Source organism: Felis catus, chromosome B1, assembly GCF_018350175.1.
Source record: "Felis catus isolate Fca126 chromosome B1, F.catus_Fca126_mat1.0, whole genome shotgun sequence".
NCBI classification, from domain to species: Eukaryota; Metazoa; Chordata; class Mammalia; order Carnivora; family Felidae; genus Felis; species Felis catus.
In genome coordinates this window covers 114,313,727-114,335,463 of record NC_058371.1, presented here as the reverse complement: position 1 = coordinate 114,335,463, position 21,737 = coordinate 114,313,727, and positions in this window count along the sequence as shown.

The following is a 21,737-nucleotide window of genomic DNA, read 5'->3' as shown; positions in this document are numbered from 1 at the left end:
AGTTTTCCAATTTATGTTCATGTTGCTTTTTTCATTCTTCTCATTCATTTTTGGAACCCAGTAGAAACATAATGTGAGATGGGGAATAAATATTTAATAAGTACATAGATAAGAATATATGTATGTGGTTTGTCTTTTTGTTTAGGACCTAGGATGGGTACACAGCTCCGTGTGATCCGGTTGCCTGAAGCCTATGCTGTGTGGAAGTCAGAAAACAATGGACCATCATCAGGGAAATGCGAATCCAAATCACACTGAGATATCACCTCACATGTCTTAGAATGGCTATTATCACAAGGATAAGAAATAACAAGTGTTGGCAAGGAGGTGGAGAAAAAGGGAACTTTTGTGCACTGTTGGTGGGAATGTAAATTAGTGCGGCCACTATGGAAAACAGTATGGAGGTTCCTCAAAAAATTAAAAAGAGAACTACCATGTGATCCAGTAATTCCAGCTCTGGATATTTACCCAAAACAAAACAAAATAAAACGGTAACCTGAAAAGATAATATGCATGCTATGTTCATCGCAGCATTATTTGCGACAGCCAAGATACACACACATACAGACACAGACACACACACACTGGAATGTTATTTGGTCCTAAAAAAGAAGGCAATCTTGCCATTTGCAACAACATAAATGGACCTCAAGGGTATTGTGCTAAGCTAAATAACTCAGACTGAGAAAGCCAAATACCGTATGATCTCACTTACATGTGGAATCTAAAATGAAAACAAAACTAAACAAAAACAAGCTCAAAGATACAGAGAACAGACTGGTAGTTACCGGAAGGGGTGGGGGTGGTGGGAGGAATGGGTAAAGGAAGTCAAAAGGTCTAAACTTCCAGTTATAAAAAAATAAGTTGGGGCACCTGGGTGGCTCAGTCGGTTAAGCGTCTGACTCTTGATTTCAGCTCAGGTGATGGGCTCACAGTTGATGAGACTGAGTCCTGCATCGGGTTCTGTGCTGACAGTGTGGAGCCTGCTTGGTATTTTCTCTCTCCTTCTCTCTCTCTGCCCTGTCCCTGCTAACACTCATTCATTCTTTTTCAAAATAATTAAATAAACATTTAAAAATAAAAAAATAAAATAAAATAAAATAAAATGTCATGGGGATATAATGTACAGAGCACGGTGACTGTAGTTAGTAACACTGTAGTGAATATTTGAAAGTTGCTAGGAGAGTAGATCTTAAAAGTTCTCATCACAAGAAAAAGTTTTTTGTAACTCTGTATGGTAATGTATGTTAACTAGACTTATTATGATCACTTCACAACGTATATAAATACCAAATCATTATTTTGTACACCTGAAACTAATACAACAGTATAGGTCAATTATACCTCAACAAGAAAATAAATTTAAAAACCAAAAAAAAAAAAAAAAAAGTGGGGGGTGGTGGCAAGAAGGCAAGCAAGCAACGGGTCTTTAAGATGCCACCTCTTCCCACCTTGGACCAAAGCAGGAAGACCTTCCCTGGCTAGGAGCATTCAATTGGGAGCTGACTCTAGAAACTTCATAGGAGATTCTAATGAAGTCTCTGTAACCCTTTTTTAGAATCAGGGCTGGCCCACACATCACTTCAGACCGGGAATGGCAGACTTCTGTTTTGAACAGCCTTGGGTTGGCTGCATTGATCTTGCAGAGGAAAGTCGGATCCCCAGGGGTTGCAGCCAGAGGGAGCTAGGAATATTCAGAATTGAGGAGGAGTGGCAGGCCAGAAACACCCCAATGACTACGTGCGATCACGTGTGGCAGAAGAGGCAGAGCAACTGCAGGAAATGGCTGCAAAAAGTAAAATTGGGGACATCAGACAGAATCCTATGGAGAATCCCAGGACAGCATGGGTAGCTGTGTTAATGACATGTCCCCATTAGCAAATGCAATAACGATGGTCCTCAGTGGCCTCATAGCAAATGTGGAATAACTTAGATTAATCAAACTATTTGTTCTATTGTTATTTATGGAATGGACCTCAAAACCCACAATTGGTTGCTCAACCTAAAAAAATTTACCTCCTGCTACTCCATAAATAATCACTACCCATGTGAAACTAAACAGGAAATGAAAACACTTGGTTCATCCCTGGAGAGATGCCACGGACATGCATTGTCAGAGCTGCCGTTACAACATGGATCATTGACTCATGGCCAGGTGCCCTGGTTGGTTACCATGCCCTCGGGGACAGAAATAAGGTACAGTACCTGACTGTGATCTGACTTTCAGCACTTAACAAGCTGAATAGAATCCGTGTGGGAGGTGAACTATTGTCTCTGAACAACTTTCAGCATCCTAATTGATGTCTGCTTTAGTTTTGTGTCATGTTTTCAAAGCTGAACATTGGTTTAGTCTGGATTTGGTGGGAATCTGTTCCCACTAAATCATGGGCCAATTTTTCCTCCTACAGGTACATTTTTTGACTTTGATGTATCAGTGAATACATTTGTCTTGTGTGAAACCTTATTTAGATTTGGTAAGTTCTTCTTCCCTCCTAGCTCCCTTCCAAATAATACCAAACAGTTCCTGGATATTGAGTGTTTTCCACATGCCAGACCCCATCTTAAACTCTTTGTGTGGACTATCTTGTTTCATTCTGACTAAAGCTGTAATAACCAAGTGCTCTAATCCTCATTTTTCCAATGAGGGGAGTAAGTGCGAGAGTTTAAGTGACTTCCCCAGCGTCACTTCACTGAGAAATACTGACTTTGAGGTCTTTGTAACTTAAAATCTACAAAATCGGGAACGTGGTGTCCTTCCTAAAAGGCTGCCATGCATAGAATCATTGTTTCTTAGACACGGAGTTCACTGGTTTTAATGAAGTGAGAGGAAGCTGCATTGACTCACCCCCACCTGCCATTCTAGCACTTACCGGTGCCATCAATACTCCAGATTGTCCCATCTGAATGGTGGGCCCTGACATCCAGTGTGTGAGGAGTCAGTCTCACATGGGAGAACAAGCCAGCTGTGTTGTTCACTCGATGCACTCTTGGTGGCTACCCTGGAATCAGTCGGTATAATACTTGGCTGGTGACTTTGACCTAGAACTTTGAGTGCCTCTGCTAATTCAGCTCCTGGCAGAATATTCTAACTGCCCACCAGAGGAATTCCTGGCTCCTAGAAGTAATTTAGGCTGTCTAGAATGTGTGACCTCTGCAATGGGTCGTGCTATGTGTTGTAGTAAATGCTGTCATACATGGAATATTAAAATCCATGAACTTTGTTCAAGCTCTCCTTTATTACATACTCAGGGGTATTAGCTATCGAAGCCGGGCTTACTCCTACCTTTATTTATTTATTTTTGTATTGTCCAAGCTTGTTTAATGTAATATTTATAACGACAAATAATTATCAATAGGACTATACATTTCCATAAAAGGTATCCATCCAACCAAAAACAAGGGGGTAAATTATTATGTGGAGTCCTAATAATATAGCCACAGTATGTAGTTGAGTGAAAAAAGTTAATACAGAACAGTAGATAAAGTCAGCTCCCATTCCTTTTTTTTTTTTTTAATTTTAATGTTTATTTTTTGAGAGAGAGAGAAAGAGAGCATGCAAGCAAGGCTTGCGCTTGAGAGAGAGAGAGAGGGAGGCTCAGAATCTCAAGCAGGCTCCAGGCTCCGAGCGGTCAGCACAGAGCCTGACGCGGGGCTCGAGCCCATAAACCACGAGATCACGATCTGAACCAAAGTCGGGCGCTCAACCAACTGAACCACCCAGGTGCCCTGAAGTCAGCTCCCATTCCAAAAAATGTGTTTATATACATGTGTGGACAGGAAAAAAACAACTGGAAGGGTTTGGAATACTGACTAATATGTGTCTCTACACAGTTTTTCCAAAGTATTGTGCTCATATTGCTTCCTTCTAAGCTTCACATTTACAACTTGGAACGAACACAGTTCTCTCAGTTTATGATTTGCAGCCACTAGTTCTCCAGCTTCTGGATGTTAGTTTTAGAATCTGTAGTTTGTTGGGCGCCTGGGTGGCCCAGTTGGTTAATCCTCTGACTCTTCGTTTCGGCTCAGGTCATGATCCCACCGTTTGTGAGTTCCAGCCCCGCATGGTGGATGGAGCCAGCTTGGGATTCTCAATCTCTCTCTCTCTCTCTCTCTCTCTGCCCCACCCCCCTGCTCCTGCACTCTCTCTATCTCAAAATAAATAAATAAACTCTCTTTAAAAATTAAAAAAAAAAAATCTGTAGTTTGTTGATGTTAAGTTCTACTCTTCTTTGTTGTTGCTTTGTTTTGGGTGTCGTCAATGTTTTCGAACTTTTTGCAATTCTGAGAAACTCTTTCAATTCCGAAGAGGAGCAACAACAACAACAACAACAAAAACCCAGGAGATTCCATCGGCGTGCTGGAACTGTTCTTGAAACAGACAGATGCTCCAAAAGATGAGCAAGGGATTTGGCTTTGGGCCCCATGGTTTCCTGGGAGCTCAGGGTTCTTTCCTGCTCCAGACCACTCAAGTGCAGAAATACAGTGGGCCTAGACTCAGAGGTAGAGCACAGGAGGAGTGGAGTGAAGGAGGCAGTGTACAAGGACTGGGGACAGAGATTGGTCCAGGCTGTGCTCTGAATGTAGGAGTGTATGTAGGCTTCGGTGGTCAAATCACACACACACAGGATAAAGTGATTTAGATTTCTTCAGATTGGATACCAGACCCAAAAGTACCCAAGTTCCAAAAAGATTTCTCACGAAGAGTTTCTGCATTTGTATATAGTAGCTTGGTCCTTTTGGCAAAAACCTAGAAAATCACTAGAGTCTTTTGGAAATACCACATAGGAAACAAATACACTATAATTTACTTTCTTATTTCATATTAGCACATTATTAGCCTATTCAGCAAATATTTCTTGACTACATACCACATGCCAGGCTCAGTGCAGGGCAGTAAACTAGACAAGGTACCTGTCCTCACAGGACGTATAGTTTAGACGTGTCCTGATCAATAAATGAGGGAGTACTAGACACGTACAGCTCATGTAATAGACATGATCATTTAAAACGCTGTCAGTCCAGACTGAAATGTGCCATAAGCGTGAAATGCATCCTGGATTTCATACACTTGGTATAAAGAAAAGTGAAATATCTCAATTTTGAACATTGGTTACATGTTGAAATGATAATAGTTTTGAATATATCAGGGAAATAAAATATATTAAAATTAACTTCACCTGTTTCTCTTGACTATTTTAATGTGATTACTAGACAATTTTAAATTTCACATTCAGCTTACGTTATATTTCCATTGTACAACGCTAGACCAGGGGTTCTCAAACCTCTCTTTGCTCCTTACATGAGAAGCTTAAAATACAGATTCCCAGGTCCCTTTCCCCTCCCCGCAGAGAGTCTTATTCTCTTAGTTTGGGTAGAGGCTCCAGTGCTGACATTTCTTTTTAAAGGCCTCACAGGAGACGATGGGCTGTATGACTCACGGAGCTCAGTAAGGTAGGCTGTGCACCAGCCACCTGGGAGATGCCCTCTGGTCACCCTCTGATGGCCATCTTAACTTAAAAAAAATTTGTTAACATTTACTTGTTTTTGAGAGACAGAGCAGGAGTGGGGGAGGGGCAGAGAGCGAGGGAGACACAGAATCTGAAGCAGGCTCCAGGCTCTGGGCTGTCAGCACAGAGCCCGAGGCGGGGCTCGAACCCACAAACTGTGAGACCATGACCTGAGCTGAAGTTAGAGCTTAACCAACAGAGCCACCCAGGCGCCCCAGGCCATCTTAACTTTTAAAATAGTTCGCAAATTGATACACTTCGCTTCCAGAGGTGGAGCTCAATTCCCCTCCCTTTCTGTGTGAAGAAGACTTAATGATTGATTGTTAACAAATAAAATGTGGCACAAGTAACCCTATGTGGCTTCCAGACTAGGTCCTAAGAGGAACTGTGGCTTCTCCCTCTTTTTCTCTCCCCCATTATACCCCAAGAGAAGCCAACCACCATGTTGTGAGGACGCTCAAGCAACCCTATGGAGAGGGACACGGAGTAAAGAACTCAGGCTTCTGCCAACAGCCAGTAGGGACTGACTGGCTATGTGAGTGAACCACCTTTAAGGAGACCATCCCATCCCAGGCAAACCTCAGATGGCTGTAGCCCTGACCAACATCTTGACTGCAAGCTCATGAGAAACCCTGAGCCAGAAACACCCAGCTAAGTGACTCCCAAATTTTTGACCCACAGAGACTGGATGAGATATTAATGTTTCTTGTTTTAAGTTGCTAAGTTATAGGGTGATTTTAATGCAGGGTCAACACAATGTGGCACTGGGCCTCCCTGCTCCTCACCACGGCATCACCAAGGCCACCTGCCAATGGTGAGCTGCCCGAGTGGCTCAGAACTAAATAGCGAGAGTGCTGTAAAGCTCTCCCTCTCAAGGTGAGGGCCCAGTGACCATGGACAACCATGCTGTTGTAATGGTCCATGCCTTAGGCAGGCATCCAGAAAGGAGCTTGAGTGCTGGCCTCGGAGATCATGCAGCTCAGCTACCTGGCTGCAGTTTCGACGCCTCCCCGGTGGTTACACAGCACGGCACCTGGTGAAAATGCACCAGGACAATTTTACATGTCCTCTGACCTTTGCTACAAGTGTGAAATTGCCCTCATCCTCCGCCCCAACCTGATTTTACTCTCCTCAGCCTCCATCCTTCACAAATAGGGCTGCTTAGAAACATGCACACATCTGTACCCATTTTGACTCCCGGCCACAGTCTCCACCCCCATGCATTTCTCACTTCTCACCTATGTCCTCAGACCCACAGTCGCACTTGCCTATGCTTATGATTTTATCCTGACTTTTGGAATTATTATATATCCCCATTCCCCTTTGCCTCCCCAAACACAGTCCCACCCTCCACCTCTCTTACATTTCCTGGCACATAGACAGTCCTCAGGAGGAAATCGTACAATGCACACTTTTACATGAAGGAAGCAGTAAGGAAAGAATTATGGCAGTCTTGGCCAATTATAGAAAGAACTATTGTAGATTCGTGGTCTTGGTCAAGAAATTCTGCTCTAGTTGATTTGGCAATAATAACCGTAGAGTAATAATGCTTAACTTCCTTTTGTGACACCATTATTTTAAGTTAAACTCCTTCAACTTGAAGTTCTTTAAGATTTATAAGGTAAGAAGTTAGCTTCAACTCACTGGATCCCCCAAGTTGTTCTAAAATGAACACGTAAGTATCAACATCAATCAAATGCTTCGTGCTTTTTTCCAATGCAAAAGTGGAAACAAAGATTACCTTATTCCTAAAGGGTTTTTTTTTCCTCCATATTTTGGCCTGGCTTGAAATCAGACTCGTGTTCTAAAAAGGAGCGATTAAGTACAGACTTCTGTTTTAACAGGATGTATTTAAGGCAGCCAGGAGCATTCTCCCCGCATTAAGTCAAAAGGTCTTAATCAGAAAGAAACACTGATTTATTGCCTTGACACACGTGTTATGAGGCGCTCTCTTATTGTTATGAGGCGCTCTCCATGGAAGTGTATGGTATTTCAGCTTGGCATAAATTACTTCTCCATTCTTTCTGACTATGAACACTCAGGTTTGAACCCAAGGGCATCTGACTCTAGACTGCTTGAGTCAGTCTTCCACTTTGCTGCCAAAGGCATTTCTTTCCCCAACACACACACTTTTTAAATGCTCTGCCCTGCACCTCTCCAGTACTCTCTTCCACCCCAAAGAGATAATCCACATATTTCAAAAGATTCCTTATTAGTGGCATGATAACTAGAAGCCCACCAACTTGCATTCTGGGCTACTAGGCTTCACTCCTTTTAGTGACAAAGGAGAAGCCCACTAATGATGTTTACCCATCTCAGCCTGTGTTTGACTAATGTTTGAAAGGGGTTTTGTTATCATTAGACATTCCTGAACAATCACTCTCTCGGAACATCAAGCACACGGAAGGAGAGGTGAGGGTCAGGATGGGGGAGGAGGATCAGAAAGAAAGGCTTCCTGGTTCAATCCTCCTCGCTTGTTCAGCACCATCTAGTGGGGGATTCCGATGAGACTGTAGGATGAGAAAGCTCGGTGAGGTCGCACAGGCAAAGAAAAGGATCTTCTATTCATCCTCTCAGATGACAGGAAGTCACTCACTGTCCATCTTGTACGGATTATACACATTTGAGTGATACACAACAAATATTTAATTTACTGTTTAATCTTACACTGTCTCCAACCTGAGATACTGGACTCTGTAACTCCCTCTTGATGTTGTGGGCAGGGAATGCAAATAGCATTAATACAATCAAAGCAAGCAGTGCCTGGGAAAAGATCAGAGAGCATTTCAAAGTTAGATAAAATAGAATGCTCTACCAATGTGGCTCCTCATTCTAGTTGTAGTAGCTTTAAAATGACATTATTATAAAACAAACTGATACGTACGTGTAAGTAAATTGTCTAGATCATTGAAATTTTAACCACCATAATGTTTAATATTATGCCTTTCAGAGGACTACGGAAGGAAACCTCACATGAACCTCATTTACTCTACAAAATCCTCAGGAACAATTGTGATATGTGGGAGTGTCGGCTCCCACACAAAATGGCCCCTATCACCATTAAGTTCTCGTGCCCTCTTTTCCTAGCTTTTCCTCCTTCTCACTGCCATCCACAGTAATTCTTTCCACCTTCTTGTAGCACCCTGCTGCGCCACATTTCTTAATAGTTTACTTCTTTTTAACTTAATGGTAGACAAAATAGAACTAAATTTTGTAGGAACATGTTTAAATTAAGAGTGAGACCCCTCAGAGCGCCTGGCTGGCTCGGTTAGTTAAGCATCCAACTCTTGATCTCTGCTCAGGTCATGATCTCACGGTTTGTGGGTTGGAGCCCTGAGTCAGGCTCTGAGCTGACAGCACAGAGACTGCTTCGGATCCTCTGTCTCCCTCTCCTTCTGCCTCTCTCCTGCTCGCTCTCAAACTACATAGATAAACTTAAAAACACAAAGGTGAGACCCTCTTTGACTCATCTGTGGGTAAAATTTACCTGTTTTAATTAATAGAATTTGTGACAACACTTTTGACTTCCCTCTCCCACTTTATCCTGAGCTACCAGAGGTCTCTGGAAAACTGAAGTGGCCGAATAAGCCACCTTCAAATAAGTTCAGTGCAGTAGATTTTTGATACACTGTTAGTTAGGGGACACTGACCAAAATATATGTTCACATAAAAAAATATAGAAAAGGACCAATCCAACTGGTGCAGCAATTTAAGGAAATACGTATTAGATACTCCCAACAGCCCTGTCATGCAAATTCCTTTCATGACTAATTTATGGTCTGTTCCTTCTTTGAAATCAAGTGGCTATAAATGAGAGCTCACTGGACATTCTCTACTTTCTCCTCAGTCTCAGATTCCCTTGATAGGACAGTGGAAGGTGATCTAAGCTAGAAGATAGTGACTTATCCGTGAAATTCTAATCCAGTCTAAGGATGGCAAATGGCCCCCTAGAAGGTGATAATAGTTGGTGGTGTCTCTTCTGATAGGTTAGAATCTTGGTTAAAACATGATGTCAGGAGACTAAGATCATGAATGGGATTCCCTTCCCCAGAGGCAGATCCCCTTCTATGAGGTCTAATGTTTAAGCACTTGGAGAGCTCTCTTTAAGAAACAGAACACATCAGGGGCACCTGGGTGGTTCAGTCAGTTGAGCATCTGACTCTGGCTCAGGTCGTGACCTCACAGTTTGTGAGTTCGAGCCCCGCATCGGGCTCTGTGCTGACAGCTCAGAGCCTGGAGCCTGCCACGGATTCTGTGTCTCCTTCACTCTCTGTCTCTCCCCTGTTCACACTCTGCCTTTCTTTCTGTCAAAAATAAATAAACATTAAAAAAATTAAAAAAGAAACAGAACACATCATTACAATTAGGTAAGGAAGTAAATATTTAAGAATAATTTCAAAGAGGTGGTAAATACTATACATAACACAGAATCCAAATTAATAGAATTTTTTATCAGCTATCTGACGCTTCTACAATATTTTTTCCACATTTTTATAGCTGCATACTCTTTGATTACCTCTTTTTTTAATGTTTATTTGTTTTTGAGTGAGAGAGACAGAGACAAAGTGTGAGTAGGGGAGGGGCAGAGAGAGAGGGAGACATAGAATCTGAAGCAGGCTCCAGGCTCTGAGCTGTCAGCACAGAGCCCAACGTGGGGCTCAAACCCACAAGCCATGAAATCATGACCTGAGCTGAAGTCAGACGCTTAACCAACTAAGCCACCCAGGCGCCCCTGATTGCCTCTTTGAATAACAGTTTTGTTGTGTAATTTTCTACAACAACAATGAAATATACTCCAGTCCTTTCTGTAGCATTGGAGCTTCTGGCTTGGCAAAAAAATTAGATCAATGAGAATAAGGATGCCCTCTATGAATGGAAATGTGGAATCTCTATCTGTGGATGAGCTTTGCCATCTGAAGGAATAAACCAAGAGAACATCAGTTAATGTGTAAGGATCCAGTTTGAAATGATTTGGTATCTTCAATAAAAGTGTTTAGGAGCTTGGTTCACTTAGAACCATGTGACTTTGGCAAGTAACAATCGCTTTGCACTGAGATTCACTAATATCTAACTCAAAGTTGTTCAGAGGATTAAATGAGAAAGTTAATGTAACACAGTGCTTGTTTTGTTGTTGTTTAGCTTTCCTTCTGAATTGTTTTGCCTTAAATGTTAACAATATTACTAAAAAAACAAAAATAAAAAATTCCCCAAGTGATGTCCATCCACAGTTGACATTGAAAACTACTAGACCACACTTGCACCAATAATTCAGTTACTTTGATGGGAGATACCTTGGAGGTGAGGTGAGAGAGAAAATAGTGAAATAATTCCTTACATACTGAAGAAGAAATGCATTCATTTAAAACCAGCTTTGCTGTCACAAAAATGATGGTTTGAAATACTTGTTTAGTCATGCTGCCAAATTAAAAAAAAAGGTGTAAAAAATTCTTTAGATCAACAATATTCAAATCAAGTCAAATATAGCTGGAATTTGTCAAATTTCTAGTGCTCCAAGGCTAAAATTTTCCACTATGAAATGTATTTTTTTAACAAAAACTTTTTTTAACATTTATTTATTTTTGAGACAGAGAGAGAGCATGAACAGGGGAGGGTCAGAGACAGAGGGAGACACAGAATCTGAAACAGGCTCCAGGCTCTGAGCTGTCAGCACAGAGCCCAACATGGAGCTCGAACTCACGGACCACGAGATCATGACCTGAGCTGAAGTCAGAAGCTTAACCAACTGACCCACCCAGGCGCCCCTATGAAATGCATTTTTAAGGGGCCTTGAATGTGATGCAGCATCCAATGTTTTGTTATCTCTGCAGGACAGGTTTGGGTTTCAGGAAGATCCATGTGGGTCTGAGTTTTGCCACACACTCTCCATGTGACTTTGGGAAAATTATTAACCTATCCAAGGTGGTTTACTTTTTGATAAAATAAGAACATTAATTGGGTCCACCACATATCTTTGCTACTAGGCTTGAATGAGAGTGCATGTCATGCTTTTAGTATAGTTCTGACACATTCTAAACTCTTAATAAAAGTTAGCTATTATTGTCTTAACATGTTCATTATTCTTGTTTCATTGGGAGTATGAAGTTTTTATTTTGGTTTGTGTGGAAGCACAAGAGACCCCAAATAGCCAAAGCAATCTTGAAAAAGAAAAACAAAGCTGGAGGGAGCACAATCCCAGATTTCAAGTTATATTACAAAACTGTAGTAGTCAAAACAGTATGGTACTGACAGAGAAAACAGACATGTAGATCAAAAGAACAGAATAGAGATCCCCAAAATAATCCCACGATTATATATTCAATTAATCTTTGACAAAGGAGGCATGTCAATTATGCAATGGAAAAGGGACAGTCTCTTCAACAAATGGTGTTGGGAACACTGGACAGCTACATGCAAAAGAATGAAACTGGACTACTTTCTTACACCATTCACAAAAATATATTCAAAATGGGTAAAAGACCCAAATGTGAGATAGGAAACCATCAAAATCCTAGAAGAGAGGATAGGCAGTAATGTCTCTGACATCAACCATTACCAGCATCTTTCTAGATATGTCTTCTGAAACAAGCAAAAGAAAAGCAAAAATAAACAATTGGGACTACGTCAAAATAAAATATGCACAGCAAAGTTAACAATCAACAAAACTAAAAAACAACCTACTGAATGGGAGAAGATATTCGCAAATGATATATCTGATATAGGGTTAGTATCCAAAATACATAAAGAATTGCTACAACAGCAAAACAAACACGCAAACAAACAAAAACCTCAAAAAAGAAAAGCCCCAAATAATCCAGCTTAAAAATGGGCAGAGGAATGAATAGACATTTCTCCAAAGAAGACCTGCAGATGACCAACAGACACATGAAAAGATGCTCAACTTCACTCATCATCAGGGAAATAAAAATCAAAACCACAATGAGATATCACTTCACGCCTGTCAGAATGGCTAAAATCAAAAACAAGAAACAACAAATGTTGGCGACGATGTGGAGAAAAAGGAAGCTTTGTGCGCTGTTGGTGTGAATGCAAACTGGTGCAGCCACCATGGAAGACAGTGTGGAGGTTCCTCAAAAAGTTAAAAATAGAACCACCCTATGATCCAGTAATCTCACTTCTGTATATACATACATACATACATACATACATACATACTGTGGAATATTATTCAGCCATAAAAAGAATGCAATCTTGCCATTTGTAACAACATGGATGGATCTAGAGAGTAAAATGCTAAGTGCAATAAGCCAGTCCTAGAAAAACAAATACCATATGGATTTCACTCATATGTGGAATTGAAACAAAACAAATGAGCAAAGGAGAAAAAAAAAAGGGACAAACCTAAAAACAGACTCTTAACTATAGGGAACAAACTGGTGGTTACCAGAGGGGAGGTGGGCGAGGGAATAGGTGAAATAGGTGGAAAGAATTGAGAGTACACTTATCTTGATGAGCACTAATGTACAGAATTGCTGAATCATTGTATTATACACCTTGTATAACATTGTATACTAACATATAACATTGTATGCTAACTACACTGGAATTAAAATTGAATTTCACTTAGTTTAAAAAGTTTTTATTTTAACTTTTTTTGTTGTTGTTTATGATAGTCTTATTTCCTCTAACAGCTATACTGGGTTCATTTATTATCTTGTTGGACCTTCTCATTTATAACTCAACACTCTGAGCCACAAAGATTAAATACCTAGTGTGCTTAACAAAAAGTGGAGTGTATGGGCAGGGCAGGTGTGTGTGTGTGTGTGTATGTGTGTGTGTGTGTGTATGTGTGGGTGTATGTGTGTGTGTAAGTGTTCTGATCCCTGCATTCAGCATATCTTTTACATTGTACTTATATATGTAAGTGGCCAAAAAAATAATAACAAAAGTGGCCTAGAAATAAAAATTAATTTTTGGAGCATTTGTCAGAATAGTCTACATTGGAAGTGTCCATGTATTTCTATAAAATATTCCAAAATGCACCTTAGTAACTTGTACGAGCCTCTTAGCTTCCAGGTGACTTGAGCTCCTCGTCTGTGAAAAAGGGATAAGAAGCTTAAGAAGATTTACAAAGCGCCATTCATTCAATGTGCTTAGCAGGTGTAGCAATGAAGAAAACAGGCATGATTCCAGCCCCCATGGAGCTTACAGTCTAATAGGAATAACAGAGTGGTGTAATGAGTGTTATAAAGGAGGAAGACAGGGGACAGTGGGAGTGTACAACAGGCTCACGTAGTCTAGTCTGAGAAAGCAGCATTTGGATTTGTAGGAGTTAAAAGTTATTATGAAAAGAGGATTGGAGAACAGGGTAAGAATTGGTTACACAGAGTAATTCTTCCAGTCACTCATGCTATTTATTTAACAAATAATCGACAAGATGGACAAGTCCCTGTCTTGGCGGGGCATTTTAATACTATATGTATATGTATAATACTGTATGTATGTGTATATATATGTATATATATGTATGTATATATATATGTGTGTGTGTATATATATATATATGTATGTATGTATATATATAGCACCAGCCATAGTGCCTAGGAAGTCAAACTGAAGGCTCTTGCATAAGCCTCATGTATTCATGCCCATTACCCCTGCTCTTATCAAGTTTTATCTGGGCTATTCCAGCGGCTAGCTCCACTTAGCCCACCTACTACACAGCTATCAAAGGTATCGTCCCAAATCACTTATCTTTAATGCTCTGCAGTGCCATCTCTGATTTGGAGCAATTAAGTGGAGGAAATTTCATCAAACTCTTCCACAGAATTGTAAAAATGAGGTCTGTTTCTGTGTGGGTTGGTTACTGTTGACCTCACTACACCCTGTATTTGGAACACCCACCATGAGAGGAATAGAAGTTTTCTGAGCTGTAAGCTTGAGTTGGTCTTAATAATAGTAAACTGAAATCTGTGTTTGCTCTGTTAGGGCTTAGAGTACATCTCCAGTTTGATATATCTGGACTGAAGATCGCTTATGGGGACAGTATGTTTCCATATGGGGTGCCAATGTATTGCAGCAGATAACCCAGGATCAGGCTAAGTCAGTGGAGGTGCACAATAAAGAAATAGAAACAGGCTCAACAGGAGTTGTAACTTGCTAAAGCAAAAGGAGTGCCAGATTCCCCCTCCTATCCCTAGACCAGATTCGCCCTATCTCAAAAGAGTCTTAAAGCCTAGAGACTATTATTATTTTTTTTTTAATTTTTTTTTTCAACGTTTATTTATTTTTGGGACAGAGAGAGACAGAGCATGAACGGGGGAGGGGCAGAGAGAGAGGGAGACACAGAATCGGAAACAGGCTCCAGGCTCCGAGCCATCAGCCCAGAGCCCGACGCGGGGCTCGAACTCACGGACCGCGAGATCGTGACCTGGCTGAAGTCGGACGCTTAACCGACTGCGCCACCCAGGCGCCCCTAGAGACTATTATTTAATGTGTAAATTTTTTACTTCCGGCATTCACGTGCAGCTTTGATGCACAGAAAATGAATTCTTAAAACAAGTTGCTTAAGGGGCGCCTAGGTGGCTCAGTCAGTTAAGCGTCTGACTTTAGCTCAGGTCATGATCTCATGGTCCGGGAGTTTGAGCCCCGTGTTGGGCTGTGTACTGACAGCTCAGAGCCTGGAGCCTGCTTCAGAATCTGTGTCTCCCTCTCTCTCTCTGCCCTTTTCTCTCCTCCCTCATTCATGCTCGGTCTCTCTCAAAAATAAAAATAAATACCATTAAACTTTTTTTTAAACAAATTGCTTAAAAGTAGAGCATAGTAGATTTACCAGAAAGGAATCACTTTTTATATGATTTTGTTTCTCATTTGGCTTTCCACTAAATCACTGTTAATGAGAAAAATTCCCTATAAACCTACAGGGGTGTGTGTGGGCATGTATGTTTCTGTGTGTCTGTGTTTAAGAGATCCTTTGAAAAACATATTCACTTGAATATCTAACTTTAAGAATATAGTAATTTTCCTCTTTCCTGTATTATCTCTATTGTTGAAAACTTAGATTATTTGTGGGCAAGGAAAAGTGAAGCTGAAAAAAATGTTTCTTCAAATCTCCAAGTTCTTCATGGAACTTGACCTGTGATGTATCTACAGGAAATGTAGCATTTAGAAATGGAATAGTTTTGGGGTGGCTGGGTGGCTCATTGGTTAAGCGTCTGACATCAGCTCAGGTCATGATCTCACAGCTTGTGAGTTCAAGCCCCAAGTGAGTCCCTAGTCAGGCTCTGTGCTGACAGCTCAGAGTCTGGAGCCTGCTTCAGGTTCTGTGTCTCCCTGTCTTTCTGCCCCTCCCCCGCTCGTGCATGTGGGTGCGTGCGCTCTCTCTCTCTCCCTCTCAAAAATAAATAAACATTAAAAAAAAGAAGAGGAAGAAATGGAATAGTTTTTCTTTTCTTCTCTCTCTGTTAGGATCCTACTGGTTGCAGAAAATACAAATCAAATCGGTTTAAACAAATAAAGATTTATTTGCTCACATAACAGAAGCATCCAAATTGAGCCAGGGTTCATATTTCTTCCTGTGTCTTACCCCATTATCAGACCGAGTAATCAGAATAAGGCTTCTAATAGCTTCTGAGCCTGCATTTTTCCAGCTTCTAATTCAAAATAAACAGCAAGTGTCTTCCTCCCAGCATTCTTAGCATACTTACTGTACTTTGATCTGATTCAACCCACATGGGTCACAAGACTGCCATTACATTAATCTCTGTAGTCTGGCAAATGCAATATGGTGATTGGCTCAGGGCAGAGTCATGTGCTCTGGATGCAGAGCCCTATGGGAACCAGGTGAACAGAAAGTGGGAGAGGAGTAGATACACACAGTAAAACCGCAGTTGTTGCTGGAAGGAGGGGAAATGGATGCTGGGGAGTCAACCAATATTCACTTTAGCTTAAATGCCATTTCTCACCAAGTTCCACCTACCCCCCACGTCCAGTCCACATACCATTCTGAAACCAGAGATACCTTTTGGGGAGGGGGGGTAGAGACAGGACCTATTTCTATTTCTTCCCTCCTTTTTTTAAAATTTAATTTATTTTTGGGGCGCCTGGGTGGCGCAGTCGTTTAAGCGTCCGACTTCAGCCAGGTCACGATCTCGCGGTCCGTGAGTTCGAGCCCCGCGTCAGGCTCTGGGCTGACGGCTCAGAGCCTGGAGCCTGTTTCCGATTCTGTGTCTCCCTCTCTCTCTGCCCCTCCCCCGTTCATGCTCTGTCTCTCTCTGTTCCAAAAATAAATAAACGTTGAAAAAAAAATTTAAAAAAATAAAATTTAATTTATTTTTAAAGAGAGAGCATGTTGACAAGATCGGGTGGGGGTGGGGGGGAGGGGGAGGGAGGGAGAGAGACAGAGAGACATAGAGAGAGAGAGAGAATCTTAAACAGGCTCCATGCTCAGTGCAAAGCCTGACAGGGGGCTTGATCTCACTACTGTGAAATCATGACCTGAGCTGAAATCAAGGGTCAGACACTTAACCAACTGAGCCAACCAGGTGCCCCTCCTCCCTCCTTCTTAAAAACAATTTTTAGCTTACCTGTAGAGAGCTCCTCAATCTGGGATACATCCCTCCAAAACCTGTGGCAGTAGGCTAGAGACTAAAACAGAATAAACTGGTATCTTCCTTGCCCATCATTTTACTTGAAGATTTAGAAAAATACCCTAAGTGTCTATTATCAGATATAGATATATTATGGGGTAGGATTGAAAAAAAAAAAAAAAAACTCACATGAATTCAGATAAACCACAAGACTTCAAGTAAATTGTATGCCTTCAGTTGCGTGTTTAATGCTATGCCCCATGTTATCTTCGTGTGCGGGTACAACCCCAGATTCTTAGTTTGGTCCACAAGGTTCTTTGTAATTACATACCAATCTCTAGCCTCATCCCCTAGTCTCTTCTCACACATATCTTCTGCCCCCCTTAACTCTTCACTATTCTCCAAGTGCTTCTTATATATGATTTTACATGTTTACTCATGTTACACTCTTTGTCAAATCTGTCCTTTCCTAATCTACTTCTACACTTCTACACCAGGAAAATGTTTATTCATTCTTTAGTACCCAGTTCGAATATTATTTCCGCACCAAAGCACATTATAATTAAATATTTCCTTTGCAAAATTTTTCCTAACTCTTTGGCAATGAGTCATCTCTCAATTCTTGATTCCTAGATTATTTATTTATGCCACTGTTATAATAACACTTAGTACATTAATTTGAAGTCAAGTTTTGGGGGATGTGTCTGTCTCTTCCCATCAGACTCTGGTCTCCGTGATAACCCCAGCATCTAACACAGAGCTGCCAATACATATTGATTGACTAACCTGAAAACTGATATTGTGCCTCATTCTTATCTGTACTTACAATGTCTCATATAAGACCACAGGAACTATTCAAACATGTACTGAATGAATGAATACCAAATGTAAGACTTCCAATATTTAATACCAGATCCTGGAGGCATTTCAAGCTTTGTCCTGAAATTAAGGGAATAGGTAAAGGTACAGATCAGAGAAAATGAGTAGTAATGACAATGGGCAAACTCGGGCAATACCAGGAGCCAAGGGCAATCACTTATGGGGCCCTTCTCTCAGAACAAACCGAGCAATAGAATCCATTCCTGATCAATTGGGAATGAAGCTTGAGGGCAGTGGCTCAGAGTTAATACAAGATGCCTTTGGCTGCAAGTAACAGAAAACTTCAACTTATCAATTTAAGCAAAAAAAAGAATACTTACATAAAATGCTAAGTAGAATGCAAATATCTGAGTTGGTATCTAGGTTGCTTCCGTATTTCCTTTCTTCCAACCTCAGGATATCTACTCTGTCCTTAGCTATCTCTCTTCCTGGTTATAAGATGACTTTCAGACTTCCAGAGTGTTCTATCATGCAGGCATGACAATGTTCAGTGGAAGAAGGGGACTCTCTCTTTTCCATGACTCCTTTAATAATAATAAACTATTCCCAGATTTCCCCTCCCATCTCACTGGATAGAACTGAGGCACATGCTCATACCCAGAAAAATAGACCACCAGGATTGGCTAAGCCCAATCACTTTGGACTTGGGAATGGGTGCCAACAAAAGATGTGTGAACATCTGAATAAAAGTTGGATTTGGGTTGCAAAGAAAAAGAGAATTTGCTGTAGGGAAAGTGATTTACAGGGTCTCCTATAGACTCCTTTGTCATTTGCTGGTGGAGAATAATTTTTGGAGCAATGGAATTGTTTACAGCCCAAAGGTAGGTAAGATCCCACTATAATGAATTTTCAGTTTAGAAAGATAGTTATTCACATTTTAAAAAAAATCATGTCTTAATGCTCTGTGAAGAAAGTAAGGTATGAAAGTTTATTTATTTTATAATTATAGCTGTATAGATTTTTATATTCATCTATAGAAAAGGATGGGAAAGAAATAGTCCAAAGTGGTGATTGCATTAGATGGTTTGAAGTGGGCTAATTTTTTTTGTTTTCAAAGTTTTGTAATGTGATTATACTACTTTAGACTTTATTTGTCATATGTACATAGATAGATATGCATATACATTTAAGAGGATCTCTCTCTCTCTCTCTCTCTCTCTATATATATATACATATCTATACATATATAGAGAGATGTATATATCCTCTTAAATATATGCATATCTATCTATATCTATATCTATATCTATATCTATATCTATATCATCTATATAAGGAGAATAGGGTTCTGAAACACCATAATAATAGCCTTGGCTGCTGACTTATGATGAATGTCTGACTAAATCTGTGACAATCATACTTAAATATAACTTTTGTTGGTTGTGTGGGGTTTTATTTAGAGCAAAGCAAAATTTTGTTGTTGCTGTTGTTTTTCTGATTGCATTTTTTTTTCTCTTCTTGATCGGAGCCATGCTTTTCCTTTTCCTGAGCTCCTTCCTCATGTCTGTATGTCCACTATGTCAATATCCATGATATCATTCACTGTGGGATTCCTCACCAGCGCCATTTGTACATATTTTTCATTTCCTTCAATAACATCCAGAATCGTGTGGGAGCTCTAGGGGACAAAATGCCTTCTCAAATGTGGCCAGAAGCAACTACTTGTCTATAGAAAGGATTCTCCCACCATGAGAAAAGATTTCTTTACCTATTGGGCTTATTCTACCCTCTCAGGGATATATGTGTCTTACCTGAACAAGAAGAGATCGTTTAAATGTCTTTGTTTATGTCAAGTTACATAGGAGAGAGGGGGTGGTCATTAGGGTGATTTTCCGTCACATTTTTAGCAGAGGGAACTTGGTTTCCTCCCAAGCTTGAGGGTCTACCATCATTTCACGTGGTGTTAAGCAGTCATGATGTTCAAAGTCTGAGAGCAACTGCTCCATCACCTGGTCTCCAGGACACTGCTCTCTCTTGGATCTCTTCCTATTCTACTGGCCACTCCTACCAAGTACCCTTTTGCTGATTGTCCTTCATGTTCCAAACTTCAATTTATCTGAGTGCCTGAGATTTCAGTCCTTGGGTCTCCTCTCTACTGTATCTACATAACATTCCCTCTCAGATCTTGTTCTCTGCCCTGGCTTTAAATACTAATTGTAAGCAGAAGTTTCCAAATTTCTGTCTCTAGCTTGAATGACTTTCTTAAATTTATTTCTTTATTTTGAGAGAGAGAGGGAGAGAGAGCAAGAAGGAGTGGGAGAGGGGCAGAGAGAGAGGGAGAGAGAATTCTGAGCTCCAACGCAGGGCTCGAACTCATGAACTGCGAGATCATGGCCTGAGCTGAAATCGAGAGTTGGACGCTTAACCGACTGAGCCATCCAGGCACCCCATAGCTTGAACCACCTTCTTTCTAAACTCCAGACGTCTCCTCTTGGACGTCTCATAAACTTCTAAAACAACATGTCCAAAACTGAACTCTTGATTTTTCTTCCCTAACTGTGCTTTCCCTACAATTTTCTCTATCTCAACAAACAACAAATTCACTCCTCCAGTTGTTCAAGGAAAAGCCTTGGAGTCATCTTGGATCTCCTTTATCAAATTCAACATCCAATCCATTGGCAAATTCTCTTGCCTTTACCTTTAATATCTGTTCATAATCTGACCACTTCCCTGCCACCTCCACCTTCGTTTTAGGGCAAGCCACAATCTCTCTTTCCTAGGTTATCAGAGTAATCCCCTGACTGGTTTCTCAGATTTTCATCCTTAACTCCTATAGTATATATTCCACAATATAAACTGTCTCTTTAAAATGTGAGTCAAGTCATGTCACTTCTCTCTTCATAACACTTGAAAATGTCCCATCCCCATCTATGGACATAAGCTCCAGCATCCTTACCATTGTGATTTGTCCCCCTGCTACTATTCGCACTTATGCAGCCTAGTCCCCTCCTCACTTACTTGCTTCAGTCAGGGTTGACTTATCTGATCGGCAGTAGGCACCGTGCCATAGGCCCACAATGCTTCCAAGAGTCCACAAAAACATTTGACTTCTTTTAACACTTTTTTTTAAAATTTTTTTTAACATTTATTTATTTTTGAGACAGAGAGAGACAGAGCATGAACGGGGGAGGGTCAGAGAGAGAGGGAGACACAGAATCGGAAACAAGCTCCAGGCTCTGAGCCATCAGCCCAGAGCCTGACACAGGGCTCGAACTCACGGACCGCGAGATCGTGACCTGGCTGAAGTCGGACGCTTAACCGACTGCGCCACCCAGGCGCCCCCATTTGACTTCTTTTAAAAACAGAAGGAAAAAAATGTCTAGGTTCAAGGCAGTATTTTCACACATAATATCAATATATTTGTTTTTATACCAACACAATCATAAAATATATATTTTTTAGTAATTTTTTATGAAAGAAGGGGCCCACAAAGACAAAACTGCTTGGGGCTCATTAACAGCCGAATGTCTAGGCTGAATTCTGGCTGAGCTAGGAAAGGCCTGCTATTTGATAAAGTGGGAAAGCTAAGGAATCATTCTCTCCTTTTTGGTTTTGCATCCCCCATTGGATCCCATTCATCATTGTTCAGTGACTGTTTTCTTTCCATGTGCTAAACACTTTCCCAAATGAGTTCAAAACCCCACTTCACACAATAATGAGGACCTGCTGTCAAATAAATGGAATCCCACCTTTAGGTCTTAAGACTTGCCCCCCTCCCCCACCTTCCTTGAAGACCTCCGCTTGCCTCCTGGATGCCATGAGAAAACAAAGGGAAATTCCCCTAAAAGAATCAAAAAGGGAAGAC